Source organism: Chenopodium album, chromosome 17 (genome assembly GCF_948465745.1).
Source record: "Chenopodium album chromosome 17, dcCheAlbu1.1, whole genome shotgun sequence".
NCBI lineage: Eukaryota > Viridiplantae > Streptophyta > Magnoliopsida > Caryophyllales > Amaranthaceae > Chenopodium > Chenopodium album.
The window spans coordinates 41,267,749-41,276,460 of record NC_137850.1 but is presented as its reverse complement, the minus strand read 5'-3'; the positions used below and the strand labels follow the sequence as shown (position 1 = coordinate 41,276,460).

The following is an 8,712-nucleotide window of genomic DNA, read 5'->3' as shown; positions in this document are numbered from 1 at the left end:
AGACACTTAAGTGGAACCTTTATAGACTAATTTTTGTCCACTAAAAACCAGGTACCATAGTATTTCATCAAAAATAAAACTCTAAGGGTTCGTTTGGCATCACTGTGGTTTTCTGTTTTTTAAAAGTATATTATATATGTCCAATAATGAATCAAAAATTATTTAAGCTTATTAAACTCATAATAATTTTGAAAACTGACAACAGAAAAGTGGAAACACCTTTTTCTTGTTTCCTGTTTTTGGTTTTTAGTTTTCAAAAAAAAAAGAAAACTCAAAACAAAAAATGGTGCCAAACAAGTCCTAAATTATCTTAAAATTATATCCAAATTTGATTGAAAATAGAATTCTAAACTTATTATTAATTTTTTTTATCTTAAAATCCGTTAATGTTTTGTAGGACTTCTTTTGTGTAAAAACTTTTAACTTAAATGTGTGTCTTCGACCTTCCTCTAATAAAATTTTCCACTTTTACTCCAACACCCTTCTGTCGTCCCTTAATTCAAGCCTACTCAGAATTCTCCATTGAAGCGGCTTCTGAGCTTTCTCTCCTCCATTGAAAACAGCTTCCAGGGTTAGATTTTTTTCTTTCTTTTATCATTATTATTATTATTATTATTTTTTTTTTTTTTTTTGTTACTAATCATCGTATATCAATTTCACAATCTAGGGTTTATCGTTAATTCAATTGTGAGTATAGTCAATTTAGGGTTCTTTCAAGGTTGATTTTTGAACTATTAATTATGCTTACAAAGTTATGAAAGATTATAACAAACGATTTTGATGCTACAATTTGTTATGTGCAATTTATGTTGATATTCTTAACCAGAAGAAATTTATGTGTATTTTCTTGCCTAATTTGATGATTGGATCAACTTTGGTTTCCATCTTGCCAATATATTGCAGGGTTTTGTTTATAACCCTTTAATGTTTGGACGGAACTATAATAATTGGATCTTTTCTGCCACGCCGAGGCGGTAGCCCCCTTTCCCCTAGCTAAGGGACGGCTTGGATAAACTTTTTCTATGATAAATATATTTAGACATTTAGTTGAGGAAGACTAGCTGAATGCGATTTATTGTACGAGTATTTATTTACGAATCTTAAGATTTAGAACATTTGGAGGAGGTTTGGTGGTGTGGCAGTGTAGGTGTATTGTGCCATCGAAAGGAGCTGAAATTCTGAGTATCCCTTTAAATTTATCTGTTGGGAGTCTTGGGACTTAAGTCGTTAAATAAGGGCTGGTGTCATTTCATGGAGTTCAATCGCGGGTAAATTTTAATTACATGATGTCTTGAGGATTGTACTATTGTAGCAATGATAAGAGTTGAAATACAGGAGAGTAGATGTAATTTTGTTGTTTCACTGTATGATTTAGAGGATATCATTCTGATCACGGTCATTTATCATCAATTCAGACATGGGAATTTCTATTACTTGTATTGTATTAAAAGAATTATCCCCTCTTATTAGAACCGTAGAAGCAAGACAAGTGACAATGGGCAGATCAAACACATTGTTCACAGTTTTATCATGGTAGGGCTGTAGGAGATGTTTAGTTTTGTAAGATGAGCTTCGTCAATGAAACAAGCCTGTTATTATAAAGATTTTTTTTTCATTAAGGAGGTTGTAGTGTGAAGTATGACTGCTTTTGCCAGTACCAACACTACCCCCCCCCCCCCCCCAACCAAAAAAAGCATTTTCGAGGTGCTGCCATATTTATCTGATGATGGAGAATTACAATCTAGGGTTTTATCCCCCCCAACCAACAAAAAAAAAAAAAAAAAAAGCATTTATGAAGTGCTGCCATATTTATCTGATGATGGAGAATTACAATCTAGGGTTTTATTCCAACTCAAGATGAGGAAACTTATTCAATGGTCATGGATAACTGCTTTTGCCTTTTGGTCCTAGATCTTTGGGATAACATTTTCAGTGAATGTAAGCATATTAGTTCTAATAGTATTCAGTTTGTGGATGAGTGCTCTTGGGAATTGTCTTTATACCTATGCATGTTTGACTTCATTATCCTGCTGAATACAGAGCGAGGGTCAGAGTCTTAAATAATTTGTGCTTGGATGGCGGCTTAAGATTATCCTCATGTAAACTTGTATTCCTTGGGATTGGGACATACTCTTAAGTCTTAATGGCATGTTCTGTTACTGAATCTGGCACATCTTAATGTAGGTTAACTTAATTTATTGGAGTCTATTGTAGCTGCTTGAATTTATTGGTACGAATGGTACCTATTGGAACTTATGTATTTGAAGTAAGTTAAGTAAGTCATATATAACACAATTCTATGGAACTTTTGACTTTATTCGGCCGTGATGAAGAAAAGATATTTGAAATGGTTGCAAAGACCTGCCATGTGCTTTAGTCTCTTAATGTGACCCGAACCATAAGATGATTTTGTGTGTTTATACAGCCTTTTTTGTTGGCAAAGAACAAGAAGTTATTTGTATAAATTATTAATGACTAGCCTTTTTTTTTGCTGCAGCTATTGTTTCTAATGGGAAAGAAAAAATCTGATGATGCTGGAGGCATTTCAAAAGGTCAATCAGCTAGTTCTAAAGACGGGAAGAAAGAAAAGTTTTCTGTTTCAGCCATGCTTGCTAGCATGGATCAAAAGCCAGAGAAAACAAAAAAGGCATCTGTGTCGAGTAAACCCAAGCCAAAGGCACAAGCTTCATCTTATACTGCTGATATAGATCTTCCTCCATCAGATGATGATGATGATTACTATGGCTTAGAAGAAGAGCAACAGCTGGATGAGAAACAAAGCTCTTTACTGCAGCAGACAGAATCCAAGATGATTGGTGCTTCTATAACTGATAAAGAGTTGAAGAAACGAGAGAAAAAAGACATGCTGGCTGCTCAAGCTGCTGAACTTGCAAAAAGAGAGGCCTTGAAGGATGATCGTGATGCATTCACTGTTGTCATTGGAAGTCGGGCTTCTGTCCTCGAGGGCGGAGATGATGCTGATGCTAACGTCAAAGATATTACAATTGAGAACTTTTCAGTTTCCGCTCGGGGAAAAGAACTTTTAAAGAATGCATCATTAAAAATCTCTCATGGAAAGAGGTATGGTTTGGTTGGGCCCAATGGGATGGGGAAGTCTACCCTTTTGAAGCTTTTAGCCTGGAGAAAGATTCCAGTGCCTAAAAATATTGATGTTTTACTGGTTGAACAAGAAATAGTTGGTGATGACCGATCAGCGCTTGAAGCAGTTGTTTCCGCCAATGAAGAATTGGTGAGACTGAGGAAAGAGGCTGCATCTTTGCAGAATGTTTCTTCTGTGGAGGATGGTGCCAATGGTGATAATGGTGAGGATGATGCGGGAGAGAGACTTGCTGAATTATATGAGCAGCTGAATTTGTTGGATGCAGATGCCGCTGAGGCTCAGGCATCTAAAATTCTGGCTGGTTTAGGGTTCACCAAGGATATGCAGGAACGCCCTACCAAGTCATTCAGCGGAGGATGGAGAATGAGAATCTCCTTAGCCAGGGCACTATTTATGCAACCTACTCTTCTGTTGCTTGATGAACCAACCAACCATCTTGACCTTAGAGCAGTTCTTTGGTTAGAAGAGTATTTATGCCGGTGGAAGAAAACTCTCATTGTTGTCTCCCATGACCGTGACTTCCTCAACACTGTCTGTAATGAGGTTATACATCTTCATGATATGAAGCTTCATTTATACAGGGGTAATTTTGATGACTTCGAGAGTGGATATGAACAGTGTCGAAAAGAGATGAATAAAAAGTATGAGGTATATGAAAAGCAATTGAAAGCCGCGAAAAGGGCTGGAAACCAGGCTCAGCAGCAGAAGGTGAAAGAGAGAGCAAAGTTTGCAGCAGCAAAAGAAGTGTCTAAGAAAAAATCAAAAGGAAAAGTGGATGAAGATGAAGCAGTACAAGAAGCCCCGAGCAAATGGAGAGATTACACAGTGGAGTTTCACTTCCCAGAACCCACTGAGCTCACTCCTCCACTACTTCAGCTCATTGAAGTCAGTTTTAGCTACCCTAACCGACCTGATTTCAGGCTTTCAAATGTTGATGTGGGTATCGATATGGGTACCCGTGTTGCTATAGTGGGGCCCAATGGTGCTGGCAAATCAACCCTGCTCAATCTTTTGGCAGGTGATTTGAGCCCAAGTGAAGGGGAGTCGAGGCAGAGTCAGAAACTGAGGATAGGAAGGTATTCACAGCACTTTGTTGATCTTTTAACAATGGATGAAAACCCTGTCCAATATCTCCTTCGTTTACACCCTGACCAAGAAGGGATGAGCAAGCAAGAAGCTGTCCGAGCTAAGCTTGGGAAATTTGGGCTTTCTAGTCATAACCACCTTAGCCCAATAGCAAAATTGTCAGGAGGTCAAAAAGCTCGGGTGGTTTTTACTTCCATATCAATGTCAAAGCCCCATATACTAATGTTAGATGAACCCACAAATCACTTGGATATGCAGAGTATCGATGCTCTTGCTGACGCGCTAGATGAATTCACCGGGGGTGTTGTGTTAGTTAGTCATGATTCTCGGCTGATTTCACGGGTTTGTGATGATGAAGAGAGGAGCCAGATCTGGATTGTCGATAATGGGACAGTGAGAACGTTTCCTGGATCGTTTGAAGAGTATAAGGAGGACCTTCAGAAGGAGATCAAGGCTGAAGTTGATGACTGATAGACCTTTCCTGTATACTGTACTATATCTTGTTATAGCTCCTTGTTACATCCAATTCAGAGGCTATAATATTATAATGCTGCAATCTGGATTATCTGATTAATCCCCCATTTTTGCTTCTGTTTTGACAAGGAATGAAGCAGATGAATTTTGCAATTTTCGCTTTTCTGGTTTCCATGCATTTTTTTATTTATTTATTTTATTATTATTTTTTTTTTATACTTATTCTTTACTGGATTTTCTACTGGAGTTAATTTTTTTTGAAAGAGTGTTATTGTACTAGACGCACAAAGCTAGTTTTGTATCATCAATTCAATTGCTGAGAGTTTTTCTTTTAAATTACTGTCTTCTGAATTGAATTACATGTTACATCTGTATTGTTCTGCAAAGCAAGCACAGAATGTGCAGATATAAGAATTTTGCTAAAAGTTCTGAATTCTTGAGCTTTGAACTGTTACTTTAAACTTCAGCTAATACAGTAATGATCTTTTTTTTTTTTTTTTTTTGACAGTGATTATTGTTTATGATACCTCCATTGATTATTATGTGCAACAAAGGAGACATAAAATATTCCTTTGTTGCACATAATAATTAACGGAGGTAGTAGTTAGTTAAGACGAATTTCATCATTTAAAAGCTGCTTTTGTTTAGATCTTCTTAAACTCAATCTATACTTGATCTCTGGATTGGAGTAATGAGATCAACAATTCCAAATCCTAGTGTCTTTATTGCACAACTTCCATCAAAGTCACTCCCTTAGGCTTGGAGAAGATAAGCCCAATTTCTTGTAGATGCGAGTTTTTAGGCGATCCACGATCAAGTTATGCTTATATGTAAAAATATACCAGGATTATTTGAAAATGGAAAATAAATCCAATTCCTAATAATGAGACATAAATTTGATCAAACTTTGGACCATATCCAATTATATACTTCGTATGACATAAGATGATAAAAATCGTTGCTCATAAGACTCACAATGAATATGCCCAGTATGGTATTTAATCCATATTAGTCCATAATGAAAATTTTAATAAAAAATAAAGGCCAAAATATTCAACGGGGATCTGTGGCGCAATGGTAGCGCGTCTGACTCCAGATCAGAAGGTTGCGTGTTCGATTCACGTCAGGTTCAATATCCTGATCCCAACAGATCATCTTTTTTTTTTTGTTAATATTTGTAACTATAATAATATCATTTCAAATCTTTTATATTATCTTTATGACAACTATATATTCTTTTTTATTTGGTGTTCATAATTATTCTATATATATATATATATTATTTTTCAACTTCTTCTTCTTTTTCTTAAAAAAAAAAAAAAATCAACTCCTTTTTAACTATATTTTAAATGGAGTATTATTATATTTTGCCAAAAAAGTTATAATAAATTGATTCATGTAATAGATGTTAAAGAAATTACTTTAAAACATCACTTATTTATTTTATTTTTTTTTCAAATACCTCTAGCTAATATTTTATTTCAATTTCAATTCAATATAACTATATATTCAAGTTAATTACAATTTTATTTATGAAATTTTACTACTATACGTACATATTATCACAAATTGATATACTGCTATAAAATAAATGTTGTGTTTAAAAATAATTTTTTAGATATAAAGGTGATATATTATTTGTTATTTTGTGTATGTTTGCACTTTTGCTAATAATTTTAGTGGAGATTTTAGTTTGTTGTTGAATTGATTTTTGATGTTTATTAAAAAAAGCATTTATAAATAAGTATTCACTAATATGGCCACTAGACCTGATCAAGTCCTGCCTGAAAAATTCTTGAGTTCAGGCAGACTAAAAAAATCCATTTTTTAGATAATTTGTTGCTTTGCCTATTTATATATATTATGACATTATAATTTCTATATATTTGATTTGTATGTTTTTATCAAATTTTATTTCTTGGATATAATTAATTTTCTTAAAAAAAATTAGATTTACCGTGCATGGCACGAGCCTTAAGCTAGTCTTATATAAAAAAAAGTGGTTTACCTTTTAATAACTTGAACGCAGCTCGTTTGCATTTTTTGGTCAAAGGAAATAATTAATCAAGCAAACTAAACTTTAATACATTTACTCATTCGACATTTACATACATGGTCTAAAGTACAAGCCGTCTGAAGAAATGTATTCCTTTTATTATTTGATGTGGGTCAACATTCGGTACCTACATGGTTTAAAGTACAAGACGTCTAAAAGAGCTTATGCACACAGCACACTTGATATAATGCATGGCAAAATAATATTTGTAAAAACGATTATAGATTTTGACTTTCTACAAATGGCACTCGGGCTGAGGGCAAAGAAGTAAGAATAATTTGACCATGTTTTCTTACTAGTAATACATAAAAATCAGTTGTTGTGACAAGTGTGTTAAACAAAATGTTATTAGTATTCAGAAATGCAAGAAGTAATAATGAAAAACAATTCTGATCCACTCTTGAAAAATTCTAAAATTAATCAATGCAACATTATCTATCCATTGTACTAGTTCGTACTATTATGCATTTTAAACCTCGATATTCAAATAATTGGTTACTAAATTCTTAATATATGTGTATCCGACCATATTTAATAACAATCGCGAATTGATATTAAATGAAAGCCAAAAAAAAAATATCAATTAACCTATACTAAAAGCAAACCTAAAGTGACACTTGTCACGATGTCATTACAAAATTTCCCGCCTTTTTTACTTTTTTTTTTTTTTTTTTTTTTGTGTGTTTGTTGTTGAAATTTAATGACTTCCATTTTATAACATACAAATAATTCTTATTTCTATTTTGATAGCACATTTAATCCAATCATACTCAATTAATTTTTTTAACATATATTCTTTCTATATACGAGATATCTATTAATTACAAATATTGAAATATACTATAGATTAAAAATAAGGTATTGAAATACATCATTATCTAAGATTATTATAATATTATCAATTTTTTTTTCCAACTTTATCATTTGACAGTCTAATTTATTTAAATTAAAAATAGAAAAATAATTTTGGTAGCATACTTTGAATAAATCTTAAAATTATATCTAATGTTTACAAGAACAACTGAACAAAATCATAAAATCATTCTATTATATTATACTCCCTCCATTTTTTATAAGCTAGAATTATCAAGACACAACTTTGACCATCTATATTTTTAATTAGATATTATTAAAATTATGGAAATAAAAAATTATAAAAGCAAACATTATGACAATAATCCAACAACATAGGATGTGTTTGGTAACTAGCTTATTTGACCTACATTAGCTTATTGACTATTAAATAGGTCAATTCAAGGTGTTTGGTAAGTAGCTTATTTAAAAAGCTTATTCCACTAAATAAGCTCTTTTTCAAAAAGCTCATTTTGGGAGCTTTTTCAATTAGCCTATTCAATTCTTATATTGAAATGACACTTATACCCCCATTTAATTAAAATTTCTAATATGAACTACCTACCCTACAATTAGTTTATTGGTCATTTCACATAATCAATTAGCTTTAAATAATAAGCTATTTACCAAACAGTTTTCTACAATCTAATTACTCTGATCTATGCATTTATGCAATGTAAAACCCCTACTACTCACTAAAAATATACATTTTAAAAAAGTTAATTACATAATACTAATTATCATAAAGTAATATAAAATCAACTAAATTTTTATATTATGCCGGTCAAAGTGTGTCAACAAATTATAAGGACAAATGTACATGAGTTCATATATGGGTCAAAGTGTGTGAACAAATATAAGCTAATATTTTCATTTTCTTATGTAAAACCTTATAGCTTCTAAATTTCTATTACTATATTATTTATTTTTTTAATAAAATTCAATTCAATAACCTTTATGAATTTGGTATTAATTGGTATAAATTAAAATTCAAGTTACTTTGTTACAATTTTTTTTTTTGGATAAATTATTGTTGAATAATTAACACCATCATTTATAATTTTTGTTGTAAAGTTTAATTATGACCGTGCATGGCACGGGACTTAACCTAGTTATTAACAAA

The 8,712-nt window shown here is 32.3% G+C and overlaps 1 non-coding gene and 1 pseudogene across 2 annotated transcripts; both read left to right on the top strand.

Annotated features, from left to right (window-relative positions):
• The first annotated feature begins 427 nt into the window (after positions 1–427).
• Positions 428–5,017, top strand: LOC145589727 (ABC transporter F family member 4 pseudogene; annotated as a pseudogene). Its single transcript, XR_014101798.1, has 2 exons — positions 428–571; positions 2,498–5,017. The product of XR_014101798.1 is annotated as an ABC transporter F family member 4 pseudogene (transcript).
• Positions 5,018–5,741: 724 nt separating this feature from the next.
• On the top strand, positions 5,742–5,813 carry TRNAW-CCA (transfer RNA tryptophan (anticodon CCA)). Its single transcript has one exon. It is a non-coding gene; the product is annotated as a tRNA-Trp (tRNA).
• The last annotated feature ends 2,899 nt before the right edge of the window (positions 5,814–8,712 follow it).